The 15,477-nt window shown below is 39.1% G+C and overlaps 1 protein-coding gene across 3 annotated transcripts in view; it reads left to right on the forward strand.

The window, feature by feature from the left end:
• NAGPA (N-acetylglucosamine-1-phosphodiester alpha-N-acetylglucosaminidase) overlaps positions 1-15,477 on the forward strand; it is a 61,006-nt gene that overhangs the window by 12,836 nt on the left and 32,693 nt on the right. The gene's annotated exons all lie outside the window — the stretch shown is intronic.

The following is a 15,477-nucleotide window of genomic DNA, read 5'->3' on the forward strand; positions in this document are numbered from 1 at the left end:
CTCTGGAGGAGCCTTAAATAGCAGTGGGCCAATGATGTCTTCAGAGGGCACCACGGCCAAGTTCCCGCCACGGGCCCTTTAAATGTGGGACTGCGCATGCTCCTATGGAAGGCTGGGAGGAGCGGCGCTTGGTGGCTTCCTGAGGCCTTGCTGCTGGCGGCATCTCGGCCTCACAGTGCTGTCGCCAGAACTGGAGGTGAATAAGGCGGCTTGGGGGGGCCATCCCATGAGCGATGGCATATAACAAAAGTCAAACCTTTCCTGGTGGTCCTTGTGCAATATTGCTAACAAAAATGTTAAAGAATTGGATAAAGGATCAATCCCTGTGGCACACACTGGTAACACGCCTTTCCTCAGTGTGAACTCCATTTACCAGTACTCAGGGCCCATACTTAGGCACTCACACCTAGATTCATCAAAATGCTATGTTTCGCATGAATAACACCTGTGATAAGGAAAAGGGGCATGGTTAGGGTAATTTTGGAGTTACTGCCATATGCACTATTTTAGCGCTGAAAGAGAGAGACTCTTTATAAGGCTCTTATGTTAATCAACTATTTATATCACTACAGGAGGGTCATCTAGTAACTCGAGGTGAGGTTTTGGTGGTGGTCTAGGTGTTTTGGGGCCAGTTTTACATGCTCAGGCAGACGTATGAACAGCTCAGTACACATAAGTGAAGATTTAAAGTGATTTAGAATGAAGAAAGATACACAAAGATGAGATATCTGCTTTGTATTTTTGACCTAGCTTGATGCACTCTCTACCTGGCGTTAAAACGTGCAATAATGTGCGTTATGCACGTAATGCTAAACTTCCCTCATTTTCATAAACCCCACCCAAACTCCTCCCCTTTGACTACAATGTACAAATTTGCATACGCATCTCGCAATGCAATGAATAACACAGGCCTGTGATAATGCCCTAATGCGTTTTGATGAATGATCCTGTTAGTTTGTTTATAAGTGTTATAAATCTCCTCCAGGAGAGGGAGGAGTTAGCAATCTGTTACGGAATCTGCCAAGGAGTTAGCAATCTGCTAGCGCTTACCCCGCCAGGAGGGCAGGGTGAGCGATCTGGTATCGATCATCTCCTCCCAAGGGAGGAGATAGCAATCTGATAGGCTTGGCTCATGTAGGAGGAGGAGTTTAGCAATCTGTTAGTGCTGTGCTCCCCCAGAGTGGAGGAGTAGCAAACTGTTATGCTTAGTTCCTGTAGAAAGATGAGCCAGCAACCTGTATGATCCCCATGGGGAGTTAGCTATCTGATATGGATCAGCTTCCGCAGAAAGAGGAGTAATGGTCTGATGTGGGTTGGCTCCCACAGAGTGGCAGATGATAATACCGCTCTATTAGTGTAAGGAGTAACACTTAGTAGAAATAGTGAATCCCTGGGCCGATGGCAGATGACAGCGCCCTCAAGTGGAGATCCTGAGAGGGACCACCGGCTAGGCTTGGAGTATTGAGACAAACACAGATAGTTCTTTATTAGACTGGAAGTAGAACCACCAGAGTCTCTGAGTTGCTGAGCTGTAAGGAGAGACTATAGGTAGTGAGTAGACAGGGTATGCTGGATAACCAGTGGTAGATGATACACTCACAATTGTAGATATCTGTAATGTCTTCTTATGCAACAGAGAGTCTTCAGTATTCAGGAACAGGAGCCGCAGGAGAGTACTGGTTCCTATAGACAGTCTGAAATAGAACTCACAATAACTGTGTATGGTTTGGCTTCTGGAATAGAAGAGAGGCTAGAAGAGATTTAGGAACATAAGCCCTCGTGGAGCGAGTACCGGTTCCTATCTGCAATGGTAACTCACGATCTCCGTACCTGCGATAACGTCTTAGACTGAAGGGAGTCTTAGAGATTAGGAACAAGGGCCCTTGTGGAGCGAGTACCGGTTCCTGTCTGTAATAGGGCTCACTGTGTTCACGTCTGCGATCGCCTCCAGGCAATAGGAGTCTTCTGAGTCTTCGGGAACGTAGGCCCTCGAGGAGCAAGTACCGGATCCCGTCCAATCTGAAATCAAGAAGAGAGAGAGCGGAGCCCCCGAGGAGCAGGTACTCCTGGTAAGTTTGAAAAGGCCGAGCAGTGGAGAAGGATTTCCCCTTGCTGTCTCAGATCGTAGTTGCAAGTAGCGTGGACTGCCGAAGCAAGTCCCGTTGGAGTTCCTTGCTAACTCGTTTGTAGTTTGCAAACAAAGACCTTTTAAATTGAAAACGGATGATGTCACTATGAGAGGGATGCCCCCGAGGTTCGCGCCCTTGCTTGTACAAAGTCTGGAGCGCACGCGTCCTTACGTCATCAGGAATGTGGTGGATCCGTGGCATCAGGCCAGCACAGGGATACCGGGACCAAGAGGCGGGGGGAAGCCACGGCTGCATCTGTCCGTCTGAGCCGAAGGGAGTCGCCACAAAGGTAGAGAGGGTAGAGCGAGGGCAAGAATAGGTACGAACGCAACAATAAGTTGCCAGTGCAGATCCATATGAAAAGCCTTGTTGAAATCTAAATACACTGCATGTAGTGCTCTCCTCTTATCCTACTTAACTGGTCACCCAAAGAAATTGATCAGATTCATCTGACACAAACTTCCTGTGATAAAAAAAAAATTCATTTAATTTTATGAAAACATTTGTAGTAAAATGTATGGTAACATTTCTATTTTCTCAAAAATGTTCTTAAATTATGGGCATTATGTAGATTGTTATATTTAACAGGATATTTCTAGAAGGAGTTATATATAATTGATGTACAGAATGGAATTTGATGTGTTCATGGGAAATTCTACATTTTTCCTTTTTTGCTTCAGTAAATATACAAGCCCTCTAGCATTTCCATCCAGTGTATTTTAATATTTATAAATATACCATATCCTATACATGAGCATAAGAACATGCCATACTGGGTCAGACCAAGGGTCCATCAAGCCCAGCATCCTGTTTCCAACAGTGGCCAATCCAGGCCATAAGAACCTGGCAAGTACCCAAAAACTAAGTCTATTCCATGTTACTGTTGCGAGTAATAGCGGTGGTTATTATCTAAGTCAACTTAATTAATAGCAGGTAATGGAATTCTCCAAGAACTTATCCAATCCTTTTCTAAAAACACAGCTATACTAACTGCACTAACCACATCCTCTGGCAACAAATTCCAGAGTTTAATTGTGCGTTGAATAGAAAAGAACTTTCTCCGATTTAGTTTTAAATGTGCCACATGCTAACTTCATGGAGTGCTTCCTAGTCTTTCTATTATCCAAAAGAGTAAATAACCGATTTACATCTACCCGTTCTAGACCTCTCATGATTTTAAACACCTCTATCATATCCCCCCACAGCCGTCTCTTCTCCAAGCTGAAAAGTCCTAACCTCTTTAGTCTTTCCTCATAGGGGAGCTGTTCCATTCCCTTTATCATTTTGGTCGCCCTTCTCTGCACCTTCTCCATCGCAATTATATCTTTTTTGAGATGCGGCGACCAGAATTGTACACAGTATTCAAGATGCGGTCTCACCATGGAGTGATACAGAGGCATTATGACATTTTCTGTTTTATTCACCATTCCCTTTCTAATAATTCCCAACATCCTGTTTGCTTTTTTGACTGCCGCAGCACACTGAACCGACGATTTCAGTGTGTTATCCACTATGACGCCTAGATCTCTTTCTTGGGTTGTAGCACCTAATATGGAACCTAATATTGTGTAACTATAGCATGGGTTATTTTTCCCTATATGCATCACCTTGCACTTATCCACATTAAATTTCATCTGCCATTCTGATGTCCAATTTTCCTGTCTCACAAGGTCTTCCTGCAATTTATCACAATCTGCTTGTGATTTAACTACTCTGAACAATTTTGTATCATCTGAAAATTTGATTCTCACTCGTCGTATTTCTTTCCAGATCATTTATAAATATATTGAAAATTAAGGGTCCCAATACAGATCCCTGAGGCACTCCACTGTCCACTCCCTTCCACTGAGAAAATTGTCCATTTAATCCTACTCTCTGTTTCCTGTAGTTGTACGAATGATTGTATAAACCACAAGAAGTGCTTTTTAAAAGTCATGATAACTCCAGCATGATATAGTTATATCATAAATGATGGCAGATAAAGACCAATATGGTTCATGCAGTTTTCCCAGGTAAGCTGTTTACTGTTGTAACTGCCACTCTGTGCATATTACCCTCGGGGTAAGTTCTAAAAGCAGGTGTGGTAAGTAAGTACACACTGTCCAGACCTCCCCCTCCCAGTTTTATTCATTCCCTCTTGTAATGTACAGAGGGCCTGCCCTGGCTATAGAGGCACAAGAGTGGACTGCCCCTGCCCTACTATCATTTGTGAGTGAACTTGATCAAACTTTGTTGAAATAATGTAAACAACCAGATAGCTAAACTATATGTTAACTTTAAAATATGCCCAGATGGATCATTTGAATACACAACTGGCTAGCTGTAACGACCAGATTACCGCCATGCAGAAATATGTCACCAAAAGTTGCCAGGGGCTTCCTTGGTTCGTCATTTTTATCCTCTAGCTGTTAGGGAACCTCTGTATTTATCGGCTTCCATTCGTGTCTTTCCCACCTTTTCCAAGAGGGCATTCCGGCATCCACCACCCTTTCTATGAAAACATTTTTCCTAAGTCTACCTCCTTGGAGCTTTATTTCATGACCTCTGATTCTTTTTTTTTTTTTTTTTAAACTTTAAAGTGAATTTTCAAAAGTTACCTGTGTAAAAATTAGCAGTTGTATTTGTAAAATAACACACATGCAAGTATATGTTATTTAGGAATCACAACATGCACACACACATCAGAGGCCACGAGTAATAATGCACATGTAAAAAGTGGAGGGGGGGAGGGGCCGGGGACATTTATAAGCTATTTCCGCATGTAGATTTGGCAGCTTACTCACGTATATTTACTCCTGTTCAGTATCTGGAGTAAGTGATTGTAAACATCTTAAAAATGAAATAGTGATTGGATGGGGGAGTCAGGCTGAAGCGCCAGGAAGATCTTTTTTTTTTTTTATTAACCTTTTATTGATGTACACACCATACAATAATACATCATACAGTACACATAACCATTAAGAAACAGTGGTATGGACTAGGCAAACTAGTAGACTACTTGGTAAAACTGGTAATTTCATTGCCATGCCCATGTTAGAATATCCTGTCTTACGTGTGGAAAAGGTCGGGGGGGAGGTATTGTAAATGTGTCTAATACAACGCATGTTAAATCTACCCATGCCATTTTAAAATGATAAACACAAAGGGAATACATAAAACAACAATTTCTCTAATAATCAATTATACCCACATACACAGAGAAATATATACCATTTACAAATAATGTGCAATATTATTTATTAGTATTAGTCCAACATGTAAACATATACACAGTTAAAATTCAAAACCAATCATTCAACCAATCACACTATTAAACACAATACACTAATGACACAATGTAATTCATACAATTTTTCACAGAAAAGTGCAACAAAGCCTCAAAACATTTCTAAAGAAGAACCACTTTTTTTCATAGTTTCCAATCTATTTCAAAAGGCAATTGTGTGCTCCATATAATTATAATGTTCAAAACAATGCTGATTTTGTGCACGCACACAACGCTATTCCATGAAATTTCAGCGCTTCTCAATTTATACCCAAAGAGGGGACTCTCCCTCTATTGAATCCTCCATATACATCTAGTCCAACAAAGAATCCTTGTTTCACCCACGACTGGGCTTCCTCAGGGACATATTCAAGAAAATCACAGGATATCACCTGTATCCGACACCAAATAAAAATGTAAATAATTAATTGACTCCACAAGATTTTTATATTCGTATCTCCCGTTTAAATATTAAAGTGCCAAAATTTAAAGTGCCCAAAATATTAAAACACCCAAGTCATACCAACATCTTACCTGTTCTATTTCTTTTTAATCTAAATTTAATGAAGTATCACTGTCAATAGCTCTATATCGATTATAATTGATGCCTATAAAAAACAAATATGTCAAAGGACAAGATTATTATTACCTATACCGAGACCACCACACATAGCTAATTCAAGAAAGACGCCACCAGTCCGCTTTTACAAGCATTCCAAATGTTAGTTTGGAAAGACTTGGAAAATATGGAGCAAATTAAGGAATTTGTTCCATATAATTTGACTAAAGAAGAATGGGAGGCTTTACAAACTCTGAGAAAAGATAACTCTATAGTGGTCATGTCAGCTGATAAAGGGGGAGGGGTGGTTGTAATGAATCGGGAAGATTACGATGGTGAGGTTTTGAGACAATTGGGTGATCAAGAATATTATGTTCAGATCGATGAGACATGGGCTTTGTCAGTTGAATCCCGTATCAGTGAAATATTGGAGTTGGCACTGAGAAATAATATCTCTCAAAAAGAATGTCGCTATTTGTATGTATCTTTTCCAAAAAGGGCACATTTTTACATTCTGCCAAAGATCCATAAGACGCTGGTTAATCCCCCTGGAAGACCAATTGTGGCAAGTATTGGGACGGTTTTAGAACTTTTAGCTAAATTCATTGATTCTTATTTACAAGAATATGTGGTGAAAATTACATCATACATTAAAGATTCTACTGATTTCATCAATAAAATTTCTGAGTTATCTTTTCCAGCAGGAGATTGGATATTAGTTATGGCAGATATAACTTCATTATATACTAATATCCCGCAGGAGGAAGCCTTTAAGGTTATAAAGAGTTTATTGATGATGAAATCAGATATTTCTGCACGTAGATTACAGTTTTTGTTGCAACTTACGGAAATTGTGTTAACATGTAATGTCTTTAGTTTCAACACCAAAATTTATTTACAGACCAAAGGAATCCCGATGGGATCTCCAGTCACCCCTAGTACGGCATGTTTATATGTTGTCTTATTTGAAGAAAAAATGGTATATCAGTCTCAGTGGTTTTCTAAGGTCATCATGTGGAAATGCTTTATTGATGACGTGTTCTTTATATGGCAGGGCTCTAGTGGAGAGTTGCAATTGTTTTTGAATGACTTGAATATGTATGATTTGAATTTGAAATTCTCTTATACATGGGATGTTCAGAAAATTAATTTTTTGGATATGATTGTACAGAGACAGAAAGAGAAATTAATTACAACTGTATACCGTAAAAGTACAGACAGAAACACTTTACTTCATTTCAGGAGTTTCCATCCGAGGCAGTTACGGGAAAATATACCAATTGGACAGTTCCTGAGATATAGGAGATTGATTTTTAAATTCCTGCAGGGATATACACAATCTGTACAATTGACAGAGCGCTTTCTCTCCCGTGGATATAAGCCTGCCATTGTTAAGAAGGCATATAAGAGAGCTCTCTATGCCAATAGAGAGAATCTTCTTATTCAAAATACCAAATCTAAGTTATCAAGAGTAGTTTGTTCTATTCCTTTTTCTTCTAGAACATTTAACATCAAACAATGTATTTTGAGTCATTGGTCAATGCTTTCTTCTATAGCTGTATTCTCAGAGAGTCCTATTTTTGCCATTAAAAAACGCCAGAATTTAGGTCATTATTTGAAGAACTACAATGTGAAGATGATAGAGGGTAATGAACAGGGTCAAATTTGTTGTGGAACATGTTCAGTGTGTAAGCATGTATTATTGATTAAAGAATTTCGCCATTCGTGCTTAAAATTTCCATATAAATTATCTGGGCATTTTTCTTGTGATTCTAGTGGTGTGATCTATGTGATCTTATGTCCGTGTAATTTGATATACATCGGACAAACATGTAGAAAAGTGAGATTACGTATCATAGAGCACAGAAGTCGTATTGTGGCTCATAAAATACATGCTCCGTTAGTGGAACACTGGATAAAAGAGAATCATACAGTGGAAGAAATTTTTTGTGGTGAAACAAGTGAGGTTGACATCAGGAGGGGATTTATCTACAATGTTACATCGTTTAGAACAGCGATTTATTTTTCAATGGGGTACGGTGGCCCCAAGGGGCCTCAATGGACCCATTGAATGGGATGCGTTCCTTTAAGGAATAATGAAGTTTAGATCAATTTTAGGTGTGGTGAGAGAAGACAGGGATATATAAGATCCAGGTTGGTGAATTGACGTCATTACGTTTTTTGTGACACGTAGGAACGGTCCGTTGGTGGAGAGCGTTCCGCTTGTGAAGGTATGTAATGGTGGCGTCTTTCTTGAATTAGCTATGTGTGGTGGTCTTGGTATAGGTAATAATAATCTTGTCCTTTGACATATTTGTTTTTTGTAGGCATCAATTATAATCGATATAGAGCTATTGACAGTGATACTTCATTAAATTTAGATTAAAAAGAAATAGAACAGGTAAGATGTTGGTATGTCTTGGGTGTTTTAATATTTTGGGTGCTTTAAATTTTGGCGCTTTAATATTTAAATACGAATTTAATATTTAGATACGAATATAAAAATCTTGTGGAGTCAATTAATTATTTACATTTTTATTTGGTGTCGGATACAGGTGATATCCTGTGATTTTCTTGAATATGTCCCTGAGGAAGCCCAGTCGTGGGTGAAACAAGGATCCGTTGTTGGACTAGATGTATATGGAGGATTCAATAGAGGGAGAGCTCCCTCTTTGGGTATAAATTGAGAAGCGCTGAAATTTCATGGAATAGCGTTGTGTGCATGCACAAAATCAGCATTGTTTTGAACATTATAATTATATGGAGCATACAATTGCCTTTTGAAATAGATTGGAAACTCTATGAAAAAAAAGTGGTTCTTCTTTAGAAATGTTTTGAGGCTTTGTTGCACTTTTCTGTGAAAAATTGTATGAATTACATTGTGTCATTAGTGTATTGTGTTTAATAGTGTGATTGGTTGAATGATTGGTTTTGAATTTTAACTGTGTATATGTTTACATGTTGGACTAATACTAATAAATAATATTGCACATTATTTGTAAATGGTATATATTTCTCTGTGTATGTGGGCATAATTTTAAAATGATAGACATAAAAATACACGAATGTACCAGTTGCATGCACCTATCCAGCTAAATTCTGATTTATCCAGCTAAGAAGCGGCTTTGTTGTACTTATCCAAATAAATTCCGAATTATCTGGCTAAGTAGCAGCATTTATCCAGACAAGTTTCGATTTATCTAAGTCACAGGAAACCTCCAATTTAGCCAGATAAGTCTTAAAATGCACAGCATAACATAGCATAAAAAGGTGTATTTATTTCCGGCATTAAATCCCACGATAGCGTGCATTACACTATCACATGTAACATTAAGCACCCCTCATTTTCATAAACTCTGCCCGAATTCCTCCCATTTGACTACATTTTTCAAATTTACATACACATCTCGCGATGTGTTATTTATCTCATGTGTTATGGCTTTATCGTGGGCGTTAGGGCCCTAACATGATTTGATGAATGACCCCCTTAGCCGGTTACATAGTGGTATAAAAGTTATCCGACTAAGTAGTGCTTTGCTGCTACTTAGCTGGATAACATAATTTATCCAGATAAGTGCAAAAATGTATTCACACATTTTTTACTTGCACACGCAGATTCCCAGGTACATTTATGTACATTTTATAATCTGCACAAGTCATATGTACAAGAATGTCACCGTAACCCCATTCTGTCTCCCCTCTGGATCATATATTCTCTTTTTGTAATTGAAACTAACTGCCTTTGATATTAAAATCATTACCCTCCTCTTTTTCTCCCCTATATAGGAAAAAGAGATACGTTCGCACTCTTAAGCCACACTCCTACGTATTTTTCGGACAATGTATTTCCTGTAGAAACACTACATTCATATTCATTTTACTCAGAATCTGGAGTACTTTCTTCCTTTTAATTGGATTATTAAGACCCTTCATGTTTCAGGTCACAAACTTTAAAGAACTCATTTACAAACATCTGTCATTTTAAGCAGCCCATATTTCCTTTCCATCTTCAGTGTATGATTTTTCCAGTGCAATTTTCCAAATTACCACTGTGCCATCATACATCAAATGACCCATTTCCCCTACCTTCTCCCACCTCCCCCTCTCATCCATTCCCCAACAAACCCTTCTACCCTCAAATCCACAATTCTTTCTCTTATATGCCAGGCTGGCAAGCTTCAGCTTCCACATTCCCCACTCCCCAAAGCATCACATGCACCATATCAGAAACATGCAAATCATTAAACAAATTACATATACATAGGCATTCAGTTTAGCAGCCTAGCAACCCCTGAGCTTCTTTCCCAGTTTACTCCACCATCATATTATTACAACTATTATCATTAATGTTAAATGTAAGAGCAAATCCCCCAGCAAAGTATACATTTTAGGGGAAAAAAATTAAAAGAAAACATGCAAAGAGACTTCTTCTCAAATCTCGATTCTTCTTCCGGCAGCACATTTTCCTCATCGTACAAGCTTGTCATATTATTCTCAGTTTCTTCAATAGACTTTCTTCCTACCACTTCAAATACAACTGTGATATTGGGCCATTTTTAGTTTTATATTACTCCATCTCTATCTATTCACAGGAGACTCCTGACCAAGTATTATGATTCATTACCTCCTACTGCACGTTGCCATTTTTTTCCTTGGACAGACACTCCATTCCCACTGCACATCACTGATTGTCAAAGAGTGTTTGTTTTTGATGTTTTATGTTAAATTTTGTAATCCGCTTTGCACAATAGATTTGAAAAAGCGTAATATAAGTGCTGAAAAAAATTAAAATAAGATCTCTAACTTTTTGTTTTGACGAGTAACTTTACCACTGTATTCTGGAGGAGTTGCAGTTTCAGTGAAATCAATGATAATTCTGATAAAAGGAGTTGCAGTAGTCCAAGTCTGCTAGTTACTAGTGCATGGACCACTTTCTCTTCTGTTCTCCACCATTCCAGGCAATTGATTGAGTTTCCACACTCAATCCATTATCCATCAGCCTTTCTCTTCCATCACCCCTATCTCACCTCCAAGCCTTGCAGCAAGTCTAGAGGGCGTGAATAAAGTGGAGGCATTCAAACACTGCACGGAGCGGCAGTAGCCACAGCGGCATTCAAACACTGCACGGAGCGGCAGTAGCCACAGCGGCATTCAAACACTGCACGGAGCGGCAGTAGCCACAGAGGCATTCATGGAGCGGGATGCCAGTGGCCAGTAGTTGGTGTTCCACCTTCACGGAGCGGAAGGATGGAGGGCTGCTATTTCCAAAAAAAAAATAAAACAAAACAAAAAAATAAAAACAGGGGTGGGTAAGAGTATGGGGCAAGGGGGTGGCCTGCTTGTTACAGCGGTTGCTACCCCTAATTGAGCTGGATGTCACTTGGATGCAGATACAGAGCTGCTCTCTAAATTGGGTGGCGGGGAATTAGGGCTGGAGGGTACTGGAAGCCAATAGTAACAGGTGGGAGAGAGAAAAAGGGAAAAAAAAATGGATAAAGTGCGTAGCTTGCTGGGCAGACTTGATGGGCCGTTTGGTCTTCTTCTGCCGTCATTTCTATGTTTCTATGTTTCAATCGAAGCAGCTACCAAAACTAGTGAGGCCACCTAGGTTCCAGTGGCTTTGTTAAACAGTTCCTGGCCACTCAAGCTTGCCAGCATTGACCTGTTTGGCGTCTGGGGAGTCTTGGCTTGCTTGTACTAACCCATCTACCCTATGGCTTGCTGTGTTACCAAGTTTACTCAACCTTTCTACCCTGTTCCTGCCACTACCTTCCATATCTGACCCAAGCATGTCCAGAGTCCATTTTAAATGTTTGCTTGCTCCTCCTTTAGTAGGCCATGCCAAGCTTACAGCATTGTTGTCTTTGATTTTAATTCAACATTCAAGCCCTCTTGTATTACTTGCCACCAAAACTAGTGAGGTCAGGAGCCAAAATCATCCTGTCTCCTCTTGTTCATTGATATTTGGGTTTTAACCATAGTCTCTCCGTGAAGATTACCCGAGCCTTCTTGGAAGCTTGATACAACTGTGCTACTGCTGTTTAGTTTTGAATACTTCTTCATGCTGGTTACCCCAGTATAATAGGGGTCTTCTTGAGTTTGTCTGGGTGAAGGCCACACTTAGCCTGACTCAGAAAGTGTTAAGGATGCAGAGAAGGATGATATTTTTTTTTATTTAATTTGTATTAAATATATCATTTACAACTAATGAAACCAAGGATACATGAAATTACCATGAGAATAACTAACACAGATACACCGCTCCATCTGCTGGTAGGACTCTTGTTTTGCCTCCTCCAAGGCCCGGATTAAAGCTGATTTCCTCTTCATTTGCCTTGACTCAGCTCCGGCATCGGGAAGATCTCGTGGTGTTACCCCTTCCTCTGCCGATGACGTTAACGTAAACACATCATCGGCTCTATGAAGAGGCTTAAAACACGCGAAGGGCCGGAGGTGTTGTGCACCGAAGGATCGTGACCAAGGGGCATGCCCCTTGGTTTTGGGCCGTGGTTTTTCCCCTTTGTCTTTTTTTCACCAAAGTTGGTTTCCCTACCTTATAATGCGATAAACCCACTTTGCCTTTTGTCTATCCTCTTTTTTAACTGCTGGACTAACAGACTTAATCGCTACTATGGAGAATTCACAAATCCCCACGATTATTACTCTAGCTAGAACAAGACAAACTGTTAGAAAGTCAAAATCATTGCATATACAAAGACAGCTTATCACTGTTCCCCTAATGTTATCCCTTATTCTTGTTAATGCTCAGTCTCTTGTTAAAATGACATCTGTCTTTTCAGATCTCTTATTAGAAAAAGATCCTGATTTTTGTGGAGTAACGGAAACCTGGTTTAAAAATACTAATGCTGACCTTTTAAATCAGTTACCAAAAAGTATCTATGATATCCACTCTATCCCAAAAGGGGTAGTGGTCTTATGATGATTACCTGTTGAAGAACAATTTTGAATTCTTTTTTGGTTAACACTCCATCGCACATTGAAATTGCTTTTTTAAAATCTCAACAGCTCCAAATGTGTTTAGTCTATGCACCCCCAGGTTTACTAGAAACAAATGTCTCCCCTTTAATTGAATTTCTTGTTAAAAACATTAACCTTGATCTCCCTACAATTATCTTTGGAGACTTTAATCTATATGTGGACTCAGATCCCTTATCCCATAACTGTGAATCACTTCTTACCACTATGTTAGCAATAGGATTTCAACAACTTATACATTTTCCAACACACAGGGCTGGTCACACATTAGACCTTATTTTCATTAATTTCCCTATAGACAATATCTCAGCTCCAATTTCTACCCCAATTCCTTGGTCGGACCATTGACTAATTTCCACTAACTTTAAGATACAATATTCTAACTGTACAATCCTCCCTAAAAAAACAACTATAGAATTTAGGAAGTGATGTCAGCTAGATGATCTAATAGAACACGTTCCATTAGCTCTGGAAAAATTAGATTTAACAAATAGCGAAACAGCTACAAATTCTTGGTACTCCCTCACTAAAAAAGTAGCCAATACTCTTTTGTCCACTAATCAAAAAATAAATAATCAGTAATAAACAGAAATCACCTTGGTACACACTTGAACTCAAATTGATGAAATGCTCTTTGAGGAATGCTGAAAAGAAATGGAGGGAAAATCCCACCATTGACACTTTAAGTAATTATAGGATTCTTCTCCACAAATACAACTCATTCACTAATAAAGCTAAAAGACATTATTTTTCTAAAAAAATTCATAATTATCAATACAATCCCAGGGTACATTTCTCATATGTAGCTGATCTCACTAACCATAGTACAAACTCCTCTTCATATGACATCTCTGATGACAAATGTAACGAGAGAGCCTTCTTTTTTTAGAGACACAATCTCAAATTTACTAAAAACATACACATATGTGAATCAAGTCAGATAGTTCTTCCATCTAACCCACAAATCTCATGGTCATCTTTTGAAACTATTTCATCAATTCATCAACTGAAATTGAAAATATCATAAAAAATTTGAATCCAGCCATACATCCTATTGATTCCATCCCTACCAAACTAATAAAGACCATCTCCACCATAACTGCTAGACCTTTAGCTGATATTATTAACCTTTCCTTAACCCAAGGCATTGTTCCGGACATACTTAAATGTGCGATAGTAAAACCCATTCTGAAAAAGGCTCAAACCAATTTTTTAGACCCATCCAATCTTAGGCCCATTTCAAACCTACCCTGTCTAGCCAGAATTCTCGAAAAAGTAGTTAACAATCAACTCACCGAATACTTAGAAAGACATAACATTTTATTTCCTTCTCAATATGGATTTAGAAAGTACTATAGTACAGAAACTTTATTGGTCTCACTACAAGACACAGTGTTGAAAGGAACTGACAATAGTCAATCTTATTTTCTAGTTATATTAGATATTTCTTCAGCCTTTGACATGGTGAACCACAAAACGCTCATTAATAGACTAAATGAAATCTGTTTAAAAGAAAATGTTCTACAATGGTTTATATCCTACTTGAGCAATAGATCCTACAAAGTGAAATTAAATAATAAAGAATCTGAATTAATCAATTTACTTCATGGGGTACCTCAAGGATCATCATTATCTGCCACTTTTTTAAATATTTGTGTCCTTTTATGTAAACTTTTATCTGGTCTTAGTCTCACTTATTTTATTTATGCAGATGATGTGCAGATTTTAATCCCAATTGAAAATAATATAGACTCTACTCTTAAACTTTGGGACATTTATCGTTCAGCAATTAGTAAAGTCTTGACCCAAATGAGTCTTTCTCTGAACGCTAAAAAAACTGAGATACTGTACATCTGCCCCAAACTAATCCAACAAAAAGAGAGAGAAATCTTGGAAACATCAAAGAATTATCCTATCTCCTTTTGAGCTTAGAGATTTAGGGATCATCTTGGACTGTGAAGTGAACTTAAAAAATGGGTAAAAAATATAGTTAAGGTCGATCCCTGTCACATGGTAGGAGCACAAGATGGCGCCAGCCGTTCATTGCTCCTACCATGTGACAAGGGCCGACCAATGGCACCTGTAGCCTCTGTGACACAATAAGGGCAAAGGCTATCGGCGCCATTTTGAATACTGGCAGCCGACGACCCGAGTGCAGGAGATTGCTCCAGGACCCCTGCTGGACAAACCAGGTACTTTTGGCAAGTCTTGGGGGGGGGGGTCAGGAGGGTGGGGGGTTGTAGTTAATTATATTTAAAGGGTTGGGATGGGGTTTTGTTTTTTTTTGTTTGTTTTTCCAACTTTAATGGAAAACGAATACCGAATGCAACTAATGGACGAATTGGGTTTCCCCGAAAATGGATGCAACGGATTTGGGTCCCGGCGCAACGAATACCGAATAGCAACAAATGTTTTTCCTTCTGCACATTCCTAATCTTCAGGCCAACACTAGAGTTGCTGCTGGTAGTAGGGAGATTGCCATCTGCTCCCACTGACTTGGTTTCCCCAGTGTGTGCAGCTGCTGCTTC

The sequence above is a fragment of the Rhinatrema bivittatum genome, chromosome 8, assembly GCF_901001135.1.
Source record: "Rhinatrema bivittatum chromosome 8, aRhiBiv1.1, whole genome shotgun sequence".
Classification (NCBI taxonomy): domain Eukaryota; kingdom Metazoa; phylum Chordata; class Amphibia; order Gymnophiona; family Rhinatrematidae; genus Rhinatrema; species Rhinatrema bivittatum.